General features: G+C 32.4%; 1 protein-coding gene and 1 long non-coding RNA gene across 4 annotated transcripts in view; one reads left to right on the top strand and one right to left on the bottom strand.

Annotated features, from left to right (window-relative positions):
- Positions 1-21,993, bottom strand: part of LOC147025293 (enteropeptidase-like) — a 381,080-nt gene that overhangs the window by 41,673 nt on the left and 317,414 nt on the right. The gene's annotated exons all lie outside the window — the stretch shown is intronic.
- Positions 54-3,043, top strand: LOC147025298 (uncharacterized). Its single transcript, XR_015059443.1, has 2 exons — positions 54-1,344; positions 1,443-3,043. It is a non-coding gene; the product is annotated as an uncharacterized LOC147025298 (long non-coding RNA).

Genomic DNA, 21,993 nt, shown 5'->3' with positions numbered 1-21,993 from the left:
GGTAAGAATACTGATTCTGGCTCACTTTTCCCCATGTAAATGAATGGGGGATTTTCAGCGATTTATATTTTTTTTCCCTAAAAATAAACCCCCCTTTTTATCCCAAGGTATATTTATTTGTCTCCCCTTTTAACTTGGAGGTTGAACCTCATTGAATTGAACACCTGGGGGTTGAACAGCTCACTCATTGAACCTATAAAGATTTGTTCATTCTCAAATTCCTTCAATAGTTTAATTTTCTTTGCACAATAATCCCCATCTAAAATATTGACAAACAAAACATTTGAATCTTTATATTTTTTAAGATACCCCTTTTGTGCCATTACGAAATGATAAACTTCTCTTAATGCTCTTGTTTGACCACCTCCTGAGCCACAGGTTATTTTTTGTTAAGCCCCGCCCACTTTTCTTTAAGCCCCGCCCACTTTTGTTAAGCCCCGCCCACTTTCCACAAGGTATTCAATAAGCCCCGCCCACTTTTCTTTAAGCCCCGCCCACTTTTGTTAAGCCCCGCCCACTTTCCACAAGGTATTCAATAAGCCCCGCCCACTTTTGCTAAGCCCCGCCCACTTTTGCTAAGCTCCGCCCATTTTTCATGAGGTATTTTTCCTAAGCCACGCCCACTTTTCCTAAGCTCCGCCCACTTTTCATAAGATATTTTTCTAAGCCACGCCCACTTTTCCTAAGCCCCGCCCACTTTTGCTAAGCTCCGCCCACTTTTCATAAGGTATTTTTTCTAAGCCACGCCCACTTTTCCTAAGCTCCGCCTACTTTTGCTAAGCCCCGCCCACTCTTACATCATTTCCAGTTCATCTCTGACTCACAAAGAAATCACTAGAAAATTACAGGATGTTATGGTTTTGAAAAATTTCCCAATGAAGGCTTGCCTAGGCTTGCCCAGGGAATTTCCAAAGGAAACCACACCCACCAGTCTTTCTCTATAAAAGCTTCAAACCCAGGCTCCATTTTAAACATTTGTTCTTGCTGGCAATGGTGTTCTGTGTGCTTGTCTCAAACTCTCTGTCTTCTATGGAACTAAACCTTCAAGTTGATGAACTGGATTCAAACCTCTTATCTATTGAGGTAAGATTTTTTATTTTCCTATTTTCAAACTTTGATTGAAGCATACTCATTTAATAATTAAATAACTTAATTAATACATTATTATTTTCTCTCACAGGAAATTGTATCTGAAAATACTGCTTTTGCTACAACTTGGGGGAAATTGTTGGCTTGGTTGAAGACCTTGAGTGGGATGACTTTGGTGTTCCTTGGAACTCTCTGTCTTCTATGGAACTAAACCTTCAAGTTGATGAACTGGATTCAAACCTCTTATCTATTGAGGTAAGATTTTTTTATTTTCCTATTTTCAAACTTTGATTGAAGCATACTCATTTAATAATTAAATAACTTAATTAATACATTATTATTTTCTCTCACAGGAAATTGTGTCTGAAATACGAAATGAAAATACTGCTTTTGCTACAACTTGGGGCGAAATTGTTGGCTTGGTTGAAGACCTTATGAGCGACCAAGACCCACAGAACGAGTTCGTCCTTGATGACCCAACCAAAGAGTTATACCTTGGAGACCAACAAAATCCTGAAAAAGAGTTTTACAGCAATAGTACTCATTGTGAGTTATCAAGACAATACCCACTGAACAAGTTATACCTTGATGAGCCAGAATACAAGTTTTACCTTGGAGACTCACAAATTTTGAAAAAATCAGTAAATGAGTTCTGCCTTGATGGTTTAAATAACTACCTTGGAGACTCAGGAAAAGGGTTTTGCCAAGATGGTTCTAAATATGGGACCTACCTTGGAGACTCACAAATTTTGAAAAAATCAGTAAATGAGTTCTGCCTTGATGGTTTAAATAACTACCTTGGAGACTCAGGAAAAGGGTTCTGCCAAGATGGTTCTAAATATGGGGCCTACCTTGGAGACTCACAAATTTTGAAAAAATCAGTAAATGAGTTCTGCCTTGATGGTTTAAATAACTACCTTGGAGACTCAGGAAAAGGGTTCTGCCAAGATGGTTCTAAATATGGGGCCTACCTTGGAGACTCACAAATTTTGAAAAAATCAGTAAATGAGTTATCCTTAAGAGACTTTGTAAGTTGGTTTTACTTTGAATACTTGAAATGTGGGTTCTGGATTGATAACTCACAATGTGATACATATCTTGGAAACTCAACGGGAATGTGGTTATACCTTGAAGACTTGGAAAGTTGGGTTTATGTTGGACACTTGAAACTTTTTTGAGGGCTTTTATTTATTTATTTATTTATTTATTATTATTTTATTTATTTATATTTTGGAGACTTTTGGAGTTGCTATCACTCTTTGGGATCTAAACCTATCGATGTAGTTCTTTGTCGGATGGTGCTTGATGGGAGCAAGATCAAGAAAGTTCTGGGAAGAAAGTGCAGGCTTACTCCCCCTTTCTACGTCATCAAACCTGAAAGTCTTAAAAGACAGAATTGGAAGAAGAGAAAAAAAAACGTAAAATATATATATATATATATATAGGTGGAAATCTCATTTTGAAAAAGACTGTGTTGGGTGAGGATTGAGTTGGGGTTGAGATTTTGAATGTGAGGGTTGGGGTTGAGATTTTGAATGTGAGGGTTGGGACACACACACATACACACCAACAAACAAAGTTAAGCCTTGACTATTCAGTTGAGGATTCTGTGTTTGGGGTTCACAGATCTAAGAACGTCCCCCTTGACACACATTATATACTGTTATACACCTCGGACTTGGCCCTCGAGTGTCCACAACGGTGTATAGTAGGAGGGAGTGAAGCGCCAACCTATTGCTCCCATTACACACACACACACAAACAAAAGTTAAACCTTGACTATTCAGTTGAGGATTCTGTGTTTGGGGTTCACAGATGTAAGAACGTCCACCCCTTGACACACATTATATACTGTTATACACCTCGGACTTGACCCTCGAGTGTCCACAAAGGTGTATTATCTGCTTAGTTTTGTCTTTTGTAATTCCTGTGAATAAAATGAACCTAAAATCTCTTCCCCTTCCAAATCATATATTTTATAAGTCCAAGGAACTGTATCTATTACATCAACAATTTTAAAAAGTTCTTTCGTCCATCGTTCAGTAAAACCCTTTTCAAAATGAGATTTCCACCTATATATTCTTACGATATCACCAACTTTGAACTTAGGTTTTCTGACATTAATCTCTTTTTCATATTTTAATTTTGTAAATGTTTCTGATGGCTTCATATTCGTTGACGTGTGAATCGTGTCATTATACTTATCCACAATATCCTGAATAAAAGATGACCATTGTTGTGAACCGAGTTGTGTGAATTTTTTATATAGTCTCTCTTTTAAGGTACGATTAAAACGTTCAACAACAACTGCCTTCCCTTCATTAAAGGTACTGTATAATGTAATACTGTTATTTTTTAGAAAATTCATAAATGTCTTGTTATAAAACTCTCTACCCTCATCAGTCCACAATTTCTTAGGTTTTCTCTTACTTTTATTAAATATCTGTTGAAAAGCTAACATAAGAGTATTACCTGTTTTGTTTTTAAAGGGACAACCCACGCATATCTACTCCTCAAATCAATAACGGTTAAAGCATACTTGTACCCCTTATCATTATTGAGTTCAATCAAATCAGCAGACCAGATATAATCAACTTCCTTGGAATAAACTTTCCTTCTCTGAAACTTTGTGAATATTGGTTTATGTAATTCATCAGCTAATTGCTCTTCAGTCTTAATGGCATCATTAGAGCCTATAAGTTTTTGAATTTCCAAGTCCAAGTTTCAATTTAGCACTAATCATCTTCTTCACGATGAACCTATCAACTTTTTCTCTCAAGGTTGGATTTTGTATCAGAGACAAATTATATAACATTTCTCTATCGGCTTCATGCTTTTCTTCCAACGTTGTGGTATTCCCATAATCAATATCGTGTCTCATGCACACTTCATCAACTCTATTGATTGGTTTACTGCAGGATTTAGGATTGTCTGCCTCATCTAATCTTTTATCCAAGTTTGTGCCTGGACCACAGAAAGAATACCCTGGAAGATGTAATTCCCCTGGTATTCCAGTAGTTGTAAATTTACTTCCTGATAAAAACTTTTGTATATCTCCTCCGAGTTTGTGTTTGGAGATAAATTGATTTTTTTTTGAACCACACACCGAACATATACCTTTTTGTATAACCCTGTTATTTTTACTTTTAATATATGAAATATTTTTAGTATTAGTTTTCTTTTTACATTTGAGACAATAACTCATTTATTTATGAGAAAAATTTCTGCAGAGTGCAAAAACCTTTTTAGTTTCCAACATGCACATTTGAATCTTAATTTTTAAAACATAAAGAATCCTTAGAAATGCCTTCACTCTCTCCTCCATTTATTTAAGAAAAAACTTGAATTAAAATACATGTCTTCTCGATGTCGATAGTCTTGTCGAAAGTATTGCAAATAGACTTTTTAATTCTTTGTATTCCTCCCTGGTGAGATAAGTTAATTTCTTTAATACCTCTATTCTTTTTTGAATCTCACTGGTTTCCATATTTTGATATTTATTCATTCTCTCTCTTTCCTCCCTCTCTCTCTTCTCTCTTTCCTCCTTCTCTCTCTCCTCCTCCTCCTTTTCCTCCTCTTCCCTCTCTTCTTCAACTCCTTCCTCATCCCTTACTATACTTGAATCGTTTACACCCCATAGAATATTATACATATATTCATCAGGATTTCTTGTTATTCCTGTATCCAAAATAATTTTTTTACAACAGGATACCAATAAAATTTCTTTTGAATTTCTAAAAGAGCCTTACCTTTTCTTAACCTTATAATTTTTTCATTATTTAACATTCTAATTAAATCTAAAGTTGTCGGTTTATCAACATCAGCATAATGCCAATCTTTTATTGAAAATACCTCATTCTTATGTTGTAGAACATATTTATTAAAATACCGAATACCCTTTTCTTGAAGGTATGCTTGAACACAGAAATGATAATTTTCTTGAAGCCTTCTTGCTGTCATTTATGTATTAGAAATATATGATAGAATAATATTATGGCACGAAACACCTCCCCATCTTCCCATAGTTAAATCATTTTGTATTTCCTTACTTATTATATATAATCCTGTTTTTTCTGTTTTCATGAGATAAACAAGGGCAAAACCATTATTATATTTACCCTTATTAAATTCTTTTATTTGTTGTTTACTAATCGTGGCTCCACAAAACTCATTCTCGATACCAAGTGGATAATATTCTTCCTTACGAGACTGATTTAATTGTTCCAGGTCTTCGAGGTTAATTTTAAATGACCAATTATACCCTAAATCATTCATATCATACCCCCATTGTTCTATTCTCATACAAACGATACGCCCTTCTTTATAAAAATTTATTTTAATTCGAACTGTGAATTCTGTATGACCTGGAGATAATATCAACACTTCTGTATCTTTAGAATACACAGCCGTTTTATTTAAGTATATATATTGTGATAAATCGCTTAATCTCACCAAGTCATTCGCGTCAGTCGGGCTTGGATAATTTTTTAATTTATAAGCATTTTTCATGTTAATATTTTTGTTTATATTATATTTATATCGTTCAGCCTGTGCCTTTGTGTAATAATTTGATAAATCAATATCCAGTTCTTGAGATACACCAAAGATAGAACCATCTTTACCAACATAAGTCATTTATATTAGATTAAAAATAATATCATAAAATTTTTTATTTTTGTTGAGTTGAAATAACACATATAGACATAATTGACCACAACACTTGGAATTTAATTCTTGGACTTGAAATGTTTGATAAACACCATTCTGTAAGAATTTTATGACTTCAACAGGTGGTGGAAGACCAAAACTATCAAAATAATATTTGTCTTGACTATTAAAAATACAAACCCAATGAGAACCGTTCCCATCATTATCTTCTAAGTTCATAATAATATTCTTTGTATGTTTCGACACATTTGTTAATTCATCTCTCATACAAATAACCACATTATGAATTTTTAATTTCTTACAATATTTGGCAAGTTGTAAATTTGATGTTGTATTCTTTCCAAATTCTTTCAACCACTCATCAATGCTCATTTATTTATTAGAAAGATATAATCCATTACCTCTTTTAGTTAATTTTACACCTGCTTGTGCTATAGAAGAAAGCATATCTCCAACTAACAATCTCGCTTTATCAGGCAGACCTTCAAGTTTTTCAGCAAAATCTACAATTACACCACTTCCACTAATTTGTTTCTCCAACTCTTTGTTATGTCTTTCCAATTCTTTTTGAGCCTGGAGTTGAGCCTTCCTTTCGTTGGCAGTTTTGACCGCTGTTGAAATACCACCCGTCAATGCTCCAACCGCACTTAAACCAGCAAATAAAGGAATTAGAAATGGGAGAAATCCTCCACTCGTCTCTCTTATTGAATATTTTTTCAACATTGGTTTTGTCATTTTAATTTTAAGTGAGCCAGTGTCATTCAAGATTTTAACCTGTTCTCTTGTGAGCAAAACATCAATTCTTACTGCTCCTTTTCTCTGAATTGTATTAACGTTAATCGTACAAGGCTTTTGATTTTGAACACAAGATGATAGTTTATGAAGATTGATTTGATTAACATATACCCCAGTTGGTACTTTGCCACTCATTTATTTAACAAAAAAATTATGTGAGACTAATCATCACACCATTATCTGTATTAATCTGCAATTCTGTTTCTTCCAAAAGCAAACAATATGTATCAACTTCTTCACTCTCTCCTCTTTCAATGTATAGGGAAGTATCCACTCGATTAGACTTTATAGTTTCTTTTTGAGCGCTCAGGTCAAACGTATAGATTGTATACAAACTTTTAAATGCTGTCATATCCAAAATAGGTTCTTTATTTCCATTACTTTCACACACCTTTTGGTAAGACTTGTATGCTTCAGCAAAATCATTTTTTTCCCAATTAATTTCCAATCTATCTCGTGGATAAAATGTTCCATCTAGAGAAACGCGAAGTTGTTTCACCTTAGCATTATCACTCAATGCATTATTCTTATCAGTCGCAGTATCACCATCTGGCTTTTTAAAAATCATCCACAGATATCGTGGCTTTCCTTCCAGAACACCCAAATTCCACGTGTAAGTAGTTTGATTGAGTTTAACGTGTTGACATCTTCTTTTGAGGTATGATACACTGAGTGGTTTTTTTGAGTTAAGTCTTCGATTCAACATCTCTTCTGTTTTAAGATTAGGAGTATATTCACTGATATACCAACTCATCTCCTCAATTACAAATTTATTCTGATCACCAAAAGCATTACCAACACCAAAAAGCAATCTATTTTCATTATCATTCCTTTGTAGTTGAAATCTAATTTTAAGACCATACAGAACTTTATCATAATCACAAAATCCAAATATACCTTTAAGAGGAACTGCCACAGTAAAACTATTTTCTGCTTTTGTATCATCATTATACATTCCTTTCCTTTGAGTATACCCAGGGTCTGTGTTTGTTCCCGTTGACATATCAGGAATAAAACCTTCGACAGACCCCTTTCCCATTCTATCACTGAATGTATAGAGTGTAAATTTCATCATTTCAGATACAGCAGAGACATAATCAACCGCTTCAACTTCTTGTGTTCCAATATACAATCGCACACTATCAAACATTTTCCAGAAGAAATCATTTACAAGTGTAGCGTTTGTGTTATTCCCAGCCTTAGTGAATTTAAATTTACACAACAAGAAACTTTCGGAGAGATTCAAATAGGTTTGTTGATTATTTATTTCAAAACTTTTTGTACCATTTGTATTCCAGTCTGTTCCAGTTATTGCATTTACCTTGAAGTAATCTTCTTTTTAGTGGAGTTTGAGATAATAATAGTATCATCCAAATCATAGATACTATCAATTGCTTCCATACTTGTATTTATTTAGGAAAAAAGATGTTAAAACTTTTGAAACCCTGATCCAAGTATTTGAATTATTTTCTGTCGTTCTTGGGGGTACAACTGAGTTTTACCTTTCTTAATTTCTTTTATTGCTTGTAATTTATGAGATTCTTTCTGAGCATCTTTTATACTCTTTACAGCACCTGCTACATTTCCCACAGCAGAAGCAGTTGAACCAATTAGGTCTTTATGTTTAAGAATAGTTGAACCAATACCCATGAGAGTATCAATTATCCCATCTCCTCTAAATTGATGTCCGACACCCCTTTGTCTCTTAGGTTTATAGTATCCTCTACCAAGATACATACCTTCACCCTTGTAGTACGGGGAAAGGAACATCCCATCCCCTGTAATTATTTTATATTTTCCCAACTCGTGCTTCCTCACAATAACCATCGTATTTATTTATTGAAAAACTTCACGTAGGTGAATTCTGATGGATATAACTTCTCCATTAAAAGAGATCACACGATTATCTTGGTCGGTTATCCTAAAATTTACTCTGTGTATGGTTTTTCCTGACACAGGTAGATAAACCAAATTTTTAGGCTCCATATTGAATTTATAACCAATTGGGGTTGAGTATGCGCTGAATGAAAATATTGTATTTGTTTTTAATCCATCATTATAAGCACCATCAATCAAATCACAGTGAATTAACACCGAATTTATTCCTGAGGATATTTGAATGACATTATCACTGTAAAACGTCCCATTAGTTTCAATCTTTTTTGAGGAGAAACCTAATAACTCTCTAAATGAATTATCAATTGTGAAATCAACCTTGTAGTTATTTTTAACTTTAATCGTTGATTTTGAAGTATGTTTTTGAATGTTTATAACAATATTTTTTGGTTCATCACCCTGTTCTTTCATAAGACGAGCAATTTCGGAAGATATTTGAGAAATCTCGTATGCTCCGGGTGAGACTGTTATCGTTTTGTATCCACTTCCCGGATTATAACTAAACTTGTCATTTTTCTCGGTTATATTAAATAAGGTATTATAAGTCTCCATGGACAATAAAGATGCCTCATATTCTTTTGTTGTGTCAAGTTGTAGTGGGTATGGGAATGAAGATGTGTGGTCGCTTGTTGTGAAATTAAAACTCAGGATTGTGCTTCTCATCTTATTTAATATGAGTTAAAATGTCTTTATATTGAGATTTATTAATTATTTTCATGTTCATCAACTGGTCTAAAATGGCTGATGCTTCATTAAAACAATTGTTATTTCCAGCCTTCTTACTGCCGAACAACAATAACAGTCTATTAACTAATTGCGATGGGTCATTTGGAAGAAAACTAATACCTGAACCAAGGATACTTAAAGCCTGAATAATGTGTTTCTCCTTCTCATTCTTCCTACTTTTACCAGAAAGAATAACCTTATAATTTAGAGTGTTCAGCAAATCAATATATACTCTATCATCATTATTTTCCATATCCAATGGTTTATCAATATACTTTGATTCATCCCTCACAGTTGAACCTTGTCTTCCATCTTTTGTGAGAAGAAACATTAATCTCGGAGTTAGTTTAACAGGGGGTTGAGCAGAACTTAAGAACCTTAATTCATCATTAAATATCAATACCTTTTCTTGAACAAGATGAAATATTGCTGGTTGTTCTGTTGGAATGAGTCCTGCTTTGGTTTTTGAATCCGCTGAATATTCATTGTTTTGAACAGCATTCACAATATAATCAGGGGGTTGATTAATCTCTTCCAGTTGTTGAAATAAACCTTCATCATCATATTCTAATTCTCCTAAATGCTCTAATTCTTCCTCCGTCATTTGACTGAAATCTTTTAACATTTGAAGCTTTCTAGGAGTATATTCTACTGTGGGAACTGTGGAAACATCTTTCATTTTTTCTTGGGAAGTTTTTAAAAGTGGTTTAAAAAATTTCTCTTGTTTTTTTTTCAAATGCTTCTTCGCCCGTTAGTTTCTGTCTGCGTTTCTTCTTTATGTCTTCCTGTTGTTTTACAACTTTTGAAACCAACTCTTGATGTTCCTTAAATCTTCTTGCTCTTTCTTTTGTATCCATTTATTTATTGTAAAATATCATTTAATGAATTGTAAAGATCAACAGGGAAATTTTCCTTTTCTTCATCATTCAAGTAGATGTGTTCAAATAAATCCTTTTCTTTAAATATTTCATCAAATTCTTTATTAACATTAATGCGAGTTGTAATTTCTTCTTCACTAATCCTTGCATCTCTACTTTTCATACGTTTGTGTTGAGTTTCTTCATCAACATCAAAACCGAATGATAAAATCTTCACTCCGCTCAGATATTTAATAATTTGTCTCGTTCCTTCTGGATTAGTTTCTAATATCCCAACACCACCAGATTTTAGTTTCTTTAACTCACTCTTACAATGTGAATATTTTGTTGTACCAAGAGAAACCTCCTCAAATATTTGTCCTTCATTCCTCAATCGCATATGTTCCTCCACTGAAATATAGTGATAATCTTCACCTTTTACTTCTCCAGGTCTTATTGCTCTAGTTGTTGTTGATACAATGCGTATCACGGGGTGTTTTTTAAGTAAATTTACAATATTCTCATTTGTACTACACAAGAACCTTGATTTATGAAAGTTTTTTCCAGAAGCAGATTTACCCACAAGATTTATAATAATAGTTGTCATTTATATATGTAATTGTTTATAAAACAAAAAATATATCCCTTAATATCTCATCTTGTTTCACAACAATATATTTATATTTTTCAGTCGTGTGCTTCATATAATCCTCAAATTTCTTTTTACTACATAATGTAGAACAATTATCTCTCCAAAAATTATTGATATCTATTGAATTTAACTTGAATAAAATAAAAGTATTAGCATTGTTTCTGATGGAACGACGAGGAAGTTGAAAGTACGATTGACTAAGATAAATACAATTACAAGAAGAATGTCTCCCTCTTGTGTAGTAGCTGTCCATTACCGTTTGGTTTCTCTCATTAACACAATCATCAAAGATAACGAGGTTCTTTTTGATTTATCCAAATCTTGGGGAGACGGTATATCATCCGTATTATCACTAAGAATACAAGTTATAAGATTTGATTTCTTTTTACATCTCTGTGTATCACAAAATAGTTGAATTATATCTTCAATGTTATAATCATTTAGGTTTTTTGACGTTTAAATAAACCTATTATATCTTCTTTTTGAAGACCAGCATTAAAACCTTGTGAGAGTAGTTGATACTCTGGTTGAAAACTCGACTTTGTGAAAATTATTAAATTATCATAATCTAAAAAGTTGGGAGTGAGGAGCATTTTTAAAAGTAAGCAGGTTTTTCCACATCCACTTGAACCAACTATGAGACATCTTAATGAATTTGGGAGATTTTTATGGTTGTTAAATTTTATCTTATTTTCCCAAATAGGTAAAAAATCATTCATTTATATATTTGAAAAACAGGTTATTTAATTTATTATTGGCTTTTTTAGAAACTCTATATTTTATCCTAAGTTCAGGTTTAATTTCAAGATAATCCATTATTTTATTTATACAATATCTTGTGTTGATATTTCCCTGAAAATCACATCCATGAATAATTATATATAACAACAATCCTTTGAACATTTCTCTTATACGTTCAGTTTCTTCCCTTGTAAGGAAAGGTGTGTTATCATCCTCATACTTTACATTCATTTCTCTAATCAATCTTGTAAAGTAATTCATTTTTGGTGTAAATCTAAAAGAATTATTTTCCTTTTTATATTTTTTATTATCATTAATTAGAAGATAATCACAGAATATACATTGTTTATAGGCTTTTGACTCTGTGTTTAATCCCTGTCTTTCACACGCAGGACAATTCTCAAATTTGTCATATGGAGAATCAGGAAAGTCTAGCATATTTATAAAGTAAAACTTTACTTAAACTGAAATTCATCTATACTTTCAGTTGTATATTACCATCGATATCGATATACTTTTTCATTATCAGATTCAACGACAACATTTTTTATATTAAAGGTAATTTTAAAATTATCGTTAACTACTATTGAACGAAATGTCATTTCACCTGATATATTAACATCCTTTATTTCATCAAGATTTACATCTTTAGGGTTGTTGAAAAAAATACAAATTTCTCCTTGCATATTACAGATGGTCTTATCTTTTCTTTCTAAAGCTTCATCCATAAGGTTTTTGTTCTTTGATACTTTTTCTTGTTTCATTGCTTTTTCTAGTTTTGAATATATTACTAGAAGGAGAGGAGAAACTTTTGTTAGAGATACTTTAATTGATGTTCTACCAGGTATACTAAAAGCCCTTCCACTGAAGGAAATTGAAGAACTCATATTATTTACCATAATAGTTTTTATCCAATAGTTGTTATATTTATCTTTGTTCAATTTTACATCCTTGACATATTTCTCAGTATCTTTAACAGATGAAGAGATTGATTGAAACTTGTCTTTTGTGTCTTGAAACATTGTATTTATTAAGTGAAAAAGTTGGAGGATAAAATGTTTTTAAGCACAGATTCACCTATAAATTAAACGAAATTTTCATCAAGAAAATTTTAGTTCAAGCAAAGTTTTATTCTATAAATATGGTGAATACAACGTACTGCGATGTTTGTAATCACGAATATAAACATTATAGAAAACACCTCCGAACCAACAAACACACATTTAATCTATTTCATCAAATATCTCCTCTTGAGTTGGAAAGAAAACATTGTGATATCTGTTCAAAGGATGTTTTGAAGAGTAGTTATAATCAACATCTTCAATCACAAAAACACAAGAAAAATGAGTTTAAAGTAAAGGGAGACTATTATATTAAAAACACTGATGAGGCATTTAAAGGGCATATAAAAATAAGGATTTTTCAATTTGGAGAACCCGGTCCATCATCAATAGCTGAATCAATTGAAATAGTGAAACCCGATGTTGAAAAATTTATTAAAAAGACATTAAAAGAAATAAAAACTTTAAAGTTTTATATGGGAGTGAAAATGAATATGAAAAGACAAGATGAAGAACAAACTCCTTATATGAGAACAGATCTTCATTTTATAACATCATTTCAAGATTTTTTGAATAGTGGGATTTATGAAGAACTATCAAGACAAGAGGAGGATGTTGATAATACAGTGGTAGGAAGTGGATTCAATATTAAAAAAATCATCTTTTTAGATATACACATTCTAAAATCAAACCCTCTTAAAGCTTCTTCTTATATTGAATTACCAAAAGAAATAAAACTAAAGAAGGCAGTTGTTAATATTAAGAACAATGATAATAAATGTTTTCTCTGGTCTGTTCTTGCTCACTTACATCCACCAAAATGTAATTCAGAAAGAGTAAAACAATATATGAAATATGAGAATACCTTAGACATTAAAGATTTTAAATTCCCAATGCCATTAACAGATATTCCTAAATTTGAGAAAAAGAATAATCTTTCTATTAATGTATATGGATTAACGGATACAAACAAAGTTCAAATATTAAAAATTTCAAACAACTATAAAAATGAAGAAACACACATTGACCTTTTATATTTTAGTGTTGGAAAGAATTCACATTACACATACATCAATAATTTATCAAGATTAATCTCTTCTCAGGTATTCAGAACAGCAAACAAAATATATCCTTGTAAGCGATGTCTTAATTCATTTCATACAAAAGAACGATTAGAACAACATTCAAAATATTGTAGTAATCATAAATCAGCTGTAATTACAATGCCTAAACCTGGTGAAAAGATTTATTTTGAAGATTATAATAAATCTATCATGCACCCATTTGTGATATACGCTGATTTTGAATGTATCCTTAAAAAGATAAATACTGCTTCTCCTAATCCAAAAGAACCATATACAAATAAATATCAAAAACATATTCCTTGTGGTTTTTGTTATTATATCAAATCATCTGTTGGAGAAAAGTATAACAAACTTGAACATTATCGTGGAAAAAATGCTTCACAAGAGTTTGTAAAACGATTAGAAAAGGATTGTATAAGACTCACTAAATTAATGAAAGAAACAAATGAACCGATGAAATTAACCAAAGAAGAAAAATTAGAATTTAGAATGAACAATATCTGTCATATTTGTGAGGGGGAAATTAAGGAGTTTAAAGTTAGAGACCATTGTCATCTTACTGGTAAATATAGAGGTCCCGCTCATTCCTGTTGTAATCTTAATTATAAATTACCTTCTTTTATTCCAGTCTTTCTTCACAACAGCGCCAACTATGATACACATCTATTTATAAATGAACTTTCAAAAACACCAGGGAATATTTCTGCTATAACAAACACAAGTCAAAAGTATATTTCATTTTCAAAAATGATATTCACAAAACCTATAACTCGTATTAGGTTTTTAGATTCTTACAAGTTTATGGGAACACCACTAGCCTACCTCGCATCAAATCTAAGCTCCACGGACTCTTTTCCAAATCTTAATTCATTCTTTCCAAAAGAGGAAATTCTCACTAAAGAGGAAATTCAGATTAAAGATGAAATTCTGATTAAAGAAGGAATTCTTACGAGAGAGGAAATTCAAACAAGGAATGAAATTCAAAGTAAAGAGAAAATTCTTACAAGTAAGGGAATTTATCCTTATGATTATATGGATTCATTTATGAGATTTAAAGAAACACAACTTCCTTCAAAAGAAAGTTTCTATAATAACCTTTATGAAGAAGAGATAAGTGATAAGGAATATAAACACGCACAAGAAATATGGAAAATATTTAAGATAAAGAACCTTGGAGAATATCACGATTTATATCTAAAAACAGATGTTTTATTGTTAGCTGATGTGTTTGAAGCTTTTAGATCACTCTGTCATAATAAAAATTGTTATGGGTTAGATCCTGCCCACTATTTCACAGCTCCTGGTTTAGCTTGGAGTGCAATGTTGAAAATGACAAAACAAGATATAGATTTAATCAGTGATGTGGATATGCTTTTGATGATTGAGAAGTCCAAGAGAGGTGGAATATCACAAGTATGTTCAAAAAGATATGCTAAAGCAAATAATAAATATCTCCCAAATTATGATAGTGAAAAAGATAGTAATTATTTGATGTATTTTGATGCTAATAATTTGTATGGATGGGCAATGTCTCAATCTCTGCCTTATGGTAAATTAGAGTGGGTGGAAGAAAAGGATTATGAAAAGGCTTTGATGAATATTGTTATTTCTTCTCAAGAGGAATTGAATGACGAAGAAGAAGGTTATTATTTTGAAGTTGATTTGAGGTACCCGAGTGATCTTCATAATAAGCATAAAGATCTTCCTTTTGCATGTGAGAAAGAAACTCCAAAGAAAGAATGGTTAAGTGATTATCATAAAAGTTTTAATATTAAAGGTAAATCAACAGAAAAGTTATTAACAACATTCTATGATAAAGAGGGATATGTTTTGCATCAGAGAAGCTTAAAACAGTTTTTGAGAGAAGGATTGAGAGTAGCTAAAATTCATAGAGTTTTAAAATTTAAACAAAGTCCTTGGGTGAAAAAGTATATTCAATTCAATACAGATATGAGAGCAAATACAAAAGTAAAATTTGAAGGGGACTTTTATAAATTAATGAATAATGCTGTATTTGGAAAGACTATGGAAAATGTTAGAAACAGGCAAAACATTAGATTCGCAACATCTTGGAAAGAAGCTTCGAGATTGATAAATAAACCAAGTTTTGAGAGAGAAGAGGTTTTTTCAGAGAACTTTTCTGCAATTCATATGAAAAAGGAAAGTATTGTAATGGATAAACCAATTTATATTGGAACAGCAGTTCTTGATTTATCAAAGATATTGATGTATGATTATTTGTATAATGACTTAAAGAAAGAGTATGGTGAAAATGTTTCATTGTTATATATGGATACTGATAGTTTTATCCTAGATATAAAAACTGATGATGTTTATGAAGATATGAAGAAAAATATTGGAGTATATGATACAAGTAATTTCAGCAAGAAGAGTGAGTTATTTTCCAAAAAGAATGAAAAGGTTATTGGTAAGTTTAAGGATGAGTTGGGTGGAAAAGTAATGAGTGAGTTTATTGGATTGAGAGCAAAGGCATATGCTTATAAGTATGGTGAACAGATTGATAAGAGGTTAAAGGGAATAAAGAAATATGTAATAAAGAAATCAATAACTTTTAGAAATTATTATAATTGTTTGATGAATAAGAAAGAAGAATATAGGAAAATGAATACAATAAGAAGTTATAAACATAACATATATAGTGAAGAAGTAAATAAAAAGGCATTAGGAGCCTTTGATGATAAGAGATTTATTTTAGATAATGGAATAGATTGTGTTCCATATGGATATTGTATGATAGAGTGTATAAAATAGATTATGTTTTAACGATGGGAAGATGGGTTAGGGTTTTTAAGGGCTACCGCCGCGTTTTTTCACAATATATAAATGGTTAAACCAAGTATTAATCAAACTAAAGAGTGGAGAAAATCTCAGTCTTGGTATATAAATGGAAAACATAATGAATGTGAAAAATATCAAATAAGTCTTATTGAAAAAATAACTAAAACAAAGGTAAATAAAACAAATAAGCGAATTAATTTAAAAACTAGTAAGTTAGAGGATGTAAAGAAAAAAATGAATATCCTTGAATGGACTGAAAACTTTGATGGTTATCAATTGAACAATGAAAAAACAATTTACTATAATCTCAAAATGATATGTGGCTCAGGAGGTGGTCAAACAAGAGCATTAAGAGAAGTTTATCATTTCGTAATGGCACAAAAGGGGTATCTTAAAAAATATAAAGATTCAAATGTTTTGTTTGTCAATATTTTAGATGGGGATTATTGTGCAAAGAAAATTAAACTATTGAAGGAATTTGAGAATGAACAAATCTTTATAGGTTCAATGAGTGAGCTGTTCAATTCAATGAGGTTCAACCTCCAAGTTAAAAGGGGAGACAAATAAATATACCTTGGGATAAAAAGGGGGGTTTATTTTTAGGGAAAAAAAATATAAATCGCTGAAAATCCCCCATTCATTTACATGGGGAAAAGTGAGCCAGAATCAGTATTCTTACCCTACTAACACGGCTTTTTTTTTTTTAACACAAATACCGCTTTGTTGAACACGAAAACGGCTTTGTTGAACACAAACACAGCTTTTTAAACACGAACACGGCTTTTTTAAACTCGAACACGGCTTTTTTTAAACAGGAAGATGGCTTTTTTGAACACGAACACGGCTTATTTTAACATAAACATGGCTTTTTTGAACACGAACACGTCTTTTTTTTGACACAAGCATGGCTTTTTTGAACACGAACACGGCTTTTTTTAAACACAAACATGGCTTTTTTGAACATGTGGTCGAGCACGGCTTTTTTTTTTAACACAAACATGTCTTTTTTTTAACACAAACATAGCTTTTTTAACACAAACATGGCTTTTTTGAACATGAACACGGCTTTTTTTAACACACACACGGCTTTTTTTTTTAACACGAACACGGCTTTCTTTTAACACAAACATGGCTTTTTTAACACGAACACGGCTTTTTTTAAACACAAACATGGCTTTTTTAACACAAACATGGCTTTTTTGAACACGAGCACGGCTTTTTTTTTTAACACAAACACAGCTTTTTTTTTTAACACAAACATGTCTCTTTTTTTTAAACACAAACATGGCTTTTTTAACACAAACATGGCTTTTTTGAACACGAACACGACTTTTTTTGAACACGAACACGACTTTTTTTTAACACAAACACAGCTTTTTTTTAACACAAACACAGCTTTTTTTTTTTAACACAAACATGTCTTTTTTTAAACACAAACATGGCTTTTTTAACACAAACATGGCTTTTTTGAACACGAACACTTTTTTTTTTTAACACAAACATGTCTTTTTTGAATACAAACATGGCTTTTTTTTAACACAAACATGGCTTTTTTGAACACGAACACGGCTTTTTAAAAACACAAACATGGCTTTTTTTTAACACAAACACGGCTTTCTTTTAACACAAACATGGCTTTTTTGAACACGAACACGGCTTTTTTTGAACACAAGCATGGCTTTTTTGAACACGAACACGGCTTTTTTTAACACCAACATGGCTTTTTTGAACACGAACATGATTTTTTTTAACACAAACACGGCTTTCTTTTAACACAAACATGTCTTTTTTGAACAAGAACAGGGCTTTTTTTAAACACAAGCATGGCTTTTTTGAACATGAACACGGCTTTTTTTTTAAACACAAACATGGCTTTTTTTAAACTCGAACACGGCTTTTTTAAACAGGAACACGGCTTTTTTGAACACGAACACGTCTTTTTTTTACACAAACAAGGCTTTTATGAACATGAACATGGCTTTTAAAAAAAAAACAAACATGGCTTTTTGAACACGGGGTTGAGCACAGCTTTTTTTTTCAGCACAAACACGGATTTTTTTAACACAAACACGGCTTTTTTTTTTTTTAACACAAATACCGCTTTGTTGAACACGAAAACGGCTTTGTTGAACACAAACACAGCTTTTTAAACACGAACACGGCTTTTTTTAAACAGGAAGATGGCTTTTTTGAACACGAACACTGCTTATTTTAACATAAACATTGCTTTTTTGAACACGAACACGTCTTTTTTTGACACAAGCATGGCTTTTTTGAACACGAACACGGCTTTTTTTAAACACAAACATGGCTTTTTTGAACATGTGGTCGAGCACGGCTTTTTTTTTTTAACACAAACATGTCTTTTTTTAACACAAACATAGCTTTTTTAACACAAACATGGCTTTTTTGAACACGAACACGGCTTTCTTTTAACACACACACGGCTTTTTTTTAAACATGAACACGGCTTTCTTTTAACACAAACATGGCTTTTTTTAAACACGAACACGGCTTTTTTTAAACACAAACATGGCTTTTTTTTAACACAAACTTGGCTTTTTTGAACACGAGCACGGCTTTTTTTTAACACAAACACAGCTTTTTTTTAACACAAACATGTCTTTTTTTTTAAACACAAACATGGCTTTTTTAACACAAACATGGCTTTTTTGAACACGAACACGGCTTTTTTTTAACACAAACACAGCTTTTTTTTTAACACAAACACAGCTTTTTTTTTAACACAAACATGTCTTTTTTAAACACAAACATGGCTTTTTTAACACAAACATGGCTTTTTTGAACACGAACACTTTTTTTTTTTTAACACAAACATGTCTTTTTTGAATACAAACATGGCTTTTTTTTAACACAAACATGGCTTTTTTGAACACGAACACGGCTTTTTAAAAACACAAACATGGCTTTTTTTTAACACAAACACGGCTTTCTTTTAACACAAACATGGCTTTTTTGAACACGAACACGGCTTTTTTTGAACACAAGCATGGCTTTTTTGAACACGAACACGGCTTATTTTAACATAAACATGGCTTTTTTGAACACGAACACGGCTTTTTTTAAACACAAACATGGCTTTTTTGAACATGTGGTCAAGCACGGCTTTTTTTTTTTTAACACAAACATGGCTTTGTTGAACACGAACACGGCTTTTTTTTAAACACAAACATGGCTTTTTTAACACAAACATGGCTTTTTTGAACACGAGCACGGCTTTTTTTAACACAAACACAGCTTTTTTTTAACACAAACATGGCTTTTTTTTTTAAACACAAACATGGCTTTTTTAACACAAACATGGCTTTTTTGAATATGAACACGGCTTTTTTAACACAAACACAGCTTTTTTTAACACAAATATGTCTTTTTTTTAAACACAAACGTGGCTTTTTTAACACAAACATGGCTTTTTTGAACACGAACACTTTTTTTTTTTTAACACAAACATAGCTTTTTTGAACACAAACATGGCTTTTTTAAAACACAAACATGGCTTTTTTTTAACACAAACATGGCTTTTTTGAACACGAACACGGCTTTTTTTGAACACAAGCATGGCTTTTTTGAACACGAACACTGCTTATTTTAACATAAACATTGCTTTTTTGAACACGAACACGTCTTTTTTTTGACACAAGCATGGCTTTTTTGAACACGAACACGGCTTTTTTTAAACACAAACATGGCTTTTTTGAACATGTGGTCGAGCACGGCTTTTTTTTTTTTAACACAAACATGTCTTTTTTTTAACACAAACATAGCTTTTTTAACACAAACATGGCTTTTTTGAACACGAACACACACACGGCTTTTTTTTTAACACGAACACGGCTTTCTTTTAACACAAACATGGCTTTTTTGAACACAAACATGGCTTTTTTGAACACAAACATGGCTTTTTTAACACAAACATGGCTTTTTTGAACACGAGCACGGCTTTTTTTTAACACAAACACAGCTTTTTTTTAACACAAACATGTCTCTTTTTTTTTAAACACAAACATGGCTTTTTTAACACAAACATGGCTTTTTTGAACACGAGCACGGCTTTTTTTAACACAAACACAGCTTTTTTTTAACACAAACATGTCTTTTTTTAAACACAAATATGGCTCTTTTTTTTAACACAAACATGGCTTTTTTGAACACGAACACTTTTTTTTTAACACAAACATGGCTTTTTTGAACACAAACACGGCTTTTTTAAAACACAAACATGGCTTGTTTTTTTAACACAAACACGGCTTTCTTTTAACACAAACATGGCTTTTTTGAACACGAACATGCCTTTTTTTGAACACAAGCATGGCTTTTTTGAACATGAACACGGCTTTTTTAAACATAAACCTGGCTTTTTTAACACAAACATGGCTTTTTTGAACACGAACACAGCTTTTTTAAACTCAAACACGGCTTTTTTAAACAGGAACACGGCTTTTTTGAGCACGAACACGGCTTTTTCTTTTTTAACACAAACATGGCTTTTTTAACACGAACACGGCTTTCTTTTAACACAAACACGGCTTTCTTTTAACACAAACACGGTTTTTTTGAACACGAACATGGCTTTTTTGAACACGAACACGGCTTTTTTTAAACACAAACATGGCTTTTTTTAACACAAACATGGCTTTTTTGAACACGAACACGGCTTTTTTAAAACACAAACATGGCTTTTTTTAAAACACAAACACGGCTTTCTTTTAACACAAAGATGGCTTTTTTAAACTCGAAAGTAGGGTGAATACAGTAAGTCCTCGCTTTTCGCAAGGGTTGCGTTCCTGGAAAACCTTATGATAAGCGAATCTGTGTTAAACAAAGCATATTTTCCAATAGAAAGCAATGTGTTAAAGGGGGGATGTGTTTTTGGCTCGGAATTTTTTGGACATAAACACAAATAAACAAAACACACTCCTCGAGTCGTGGCGACTTACCCCGAGGCTGGAGGAACGGAGTTGATTGCGGTGGACAAGTCACACTTGCGGAGTGGCAGAATCGTCCCCCTCTTCACTTGACACTGTGCTGTCACTTTCTTCATCAGCGGGAACGGTCTCTTGGCAGCTGGTTGAAGGAGCATCCTGGATGGTGGATGGAGTTGGTGCTGCATCTTTTGGCTTGAAAAATGCATGGAGAGTGGGCTGGATAGCTTTCTATTTCTTTGCTGCATAAAGTTCCTTGCAGCAACAAAGGGCATCATTAACAACACAGCTAAAATCAGTGCTCTTTTCAAGATTTGGATCTTGCTCGATAACAAATTCTATGGCACTTTCAAACGAGCTGAGGATTTGGCTGAGGTTTTTCATGGTGAGGTGCTCGGATGAAGCTGTCACAGCATCTTCTTCTTCCTCAAGAGCCCACTGCTGTTCCAACTCCATAAGATCTTCATTGCTTAAGGGTTCTGCATGAGACTCCAGTAAGTCCTCCACATCCTCTTCGTCAACCTCTTCAAAACCAGCCTCCTGCGCCAGGTCTACAATTTGACTTGTAATCAACGGAACATCAGCAAACCCCGTGAAATTGTGGACACACTCAGGCCACACTTTCTTCCACACAGCGTTCATTGTGGAGGTACTCACCTCCGCCCATGAATCCTTAATGTT

The sequence above is a fragment of the Eptatretus burgeri genome, chromosome 6 (assembly GCF_056783735.1).
Source record: "Eptatretus burgeri isolate ZD-2024b chromosome 6, Ebu_testis_v1, whole genome shotgun sequence".
Lineage (NCBI taxonomy): Eukaryota > Metazoa > Chordata > Myxini > Myxiniformes > Myxinidae > Eptatretus > Eptatretus burgeri.
Note: the sequence above shows the minus strand (reverse complement) of the source record. Positions and strands in the feature narration are given on the sequence as shown.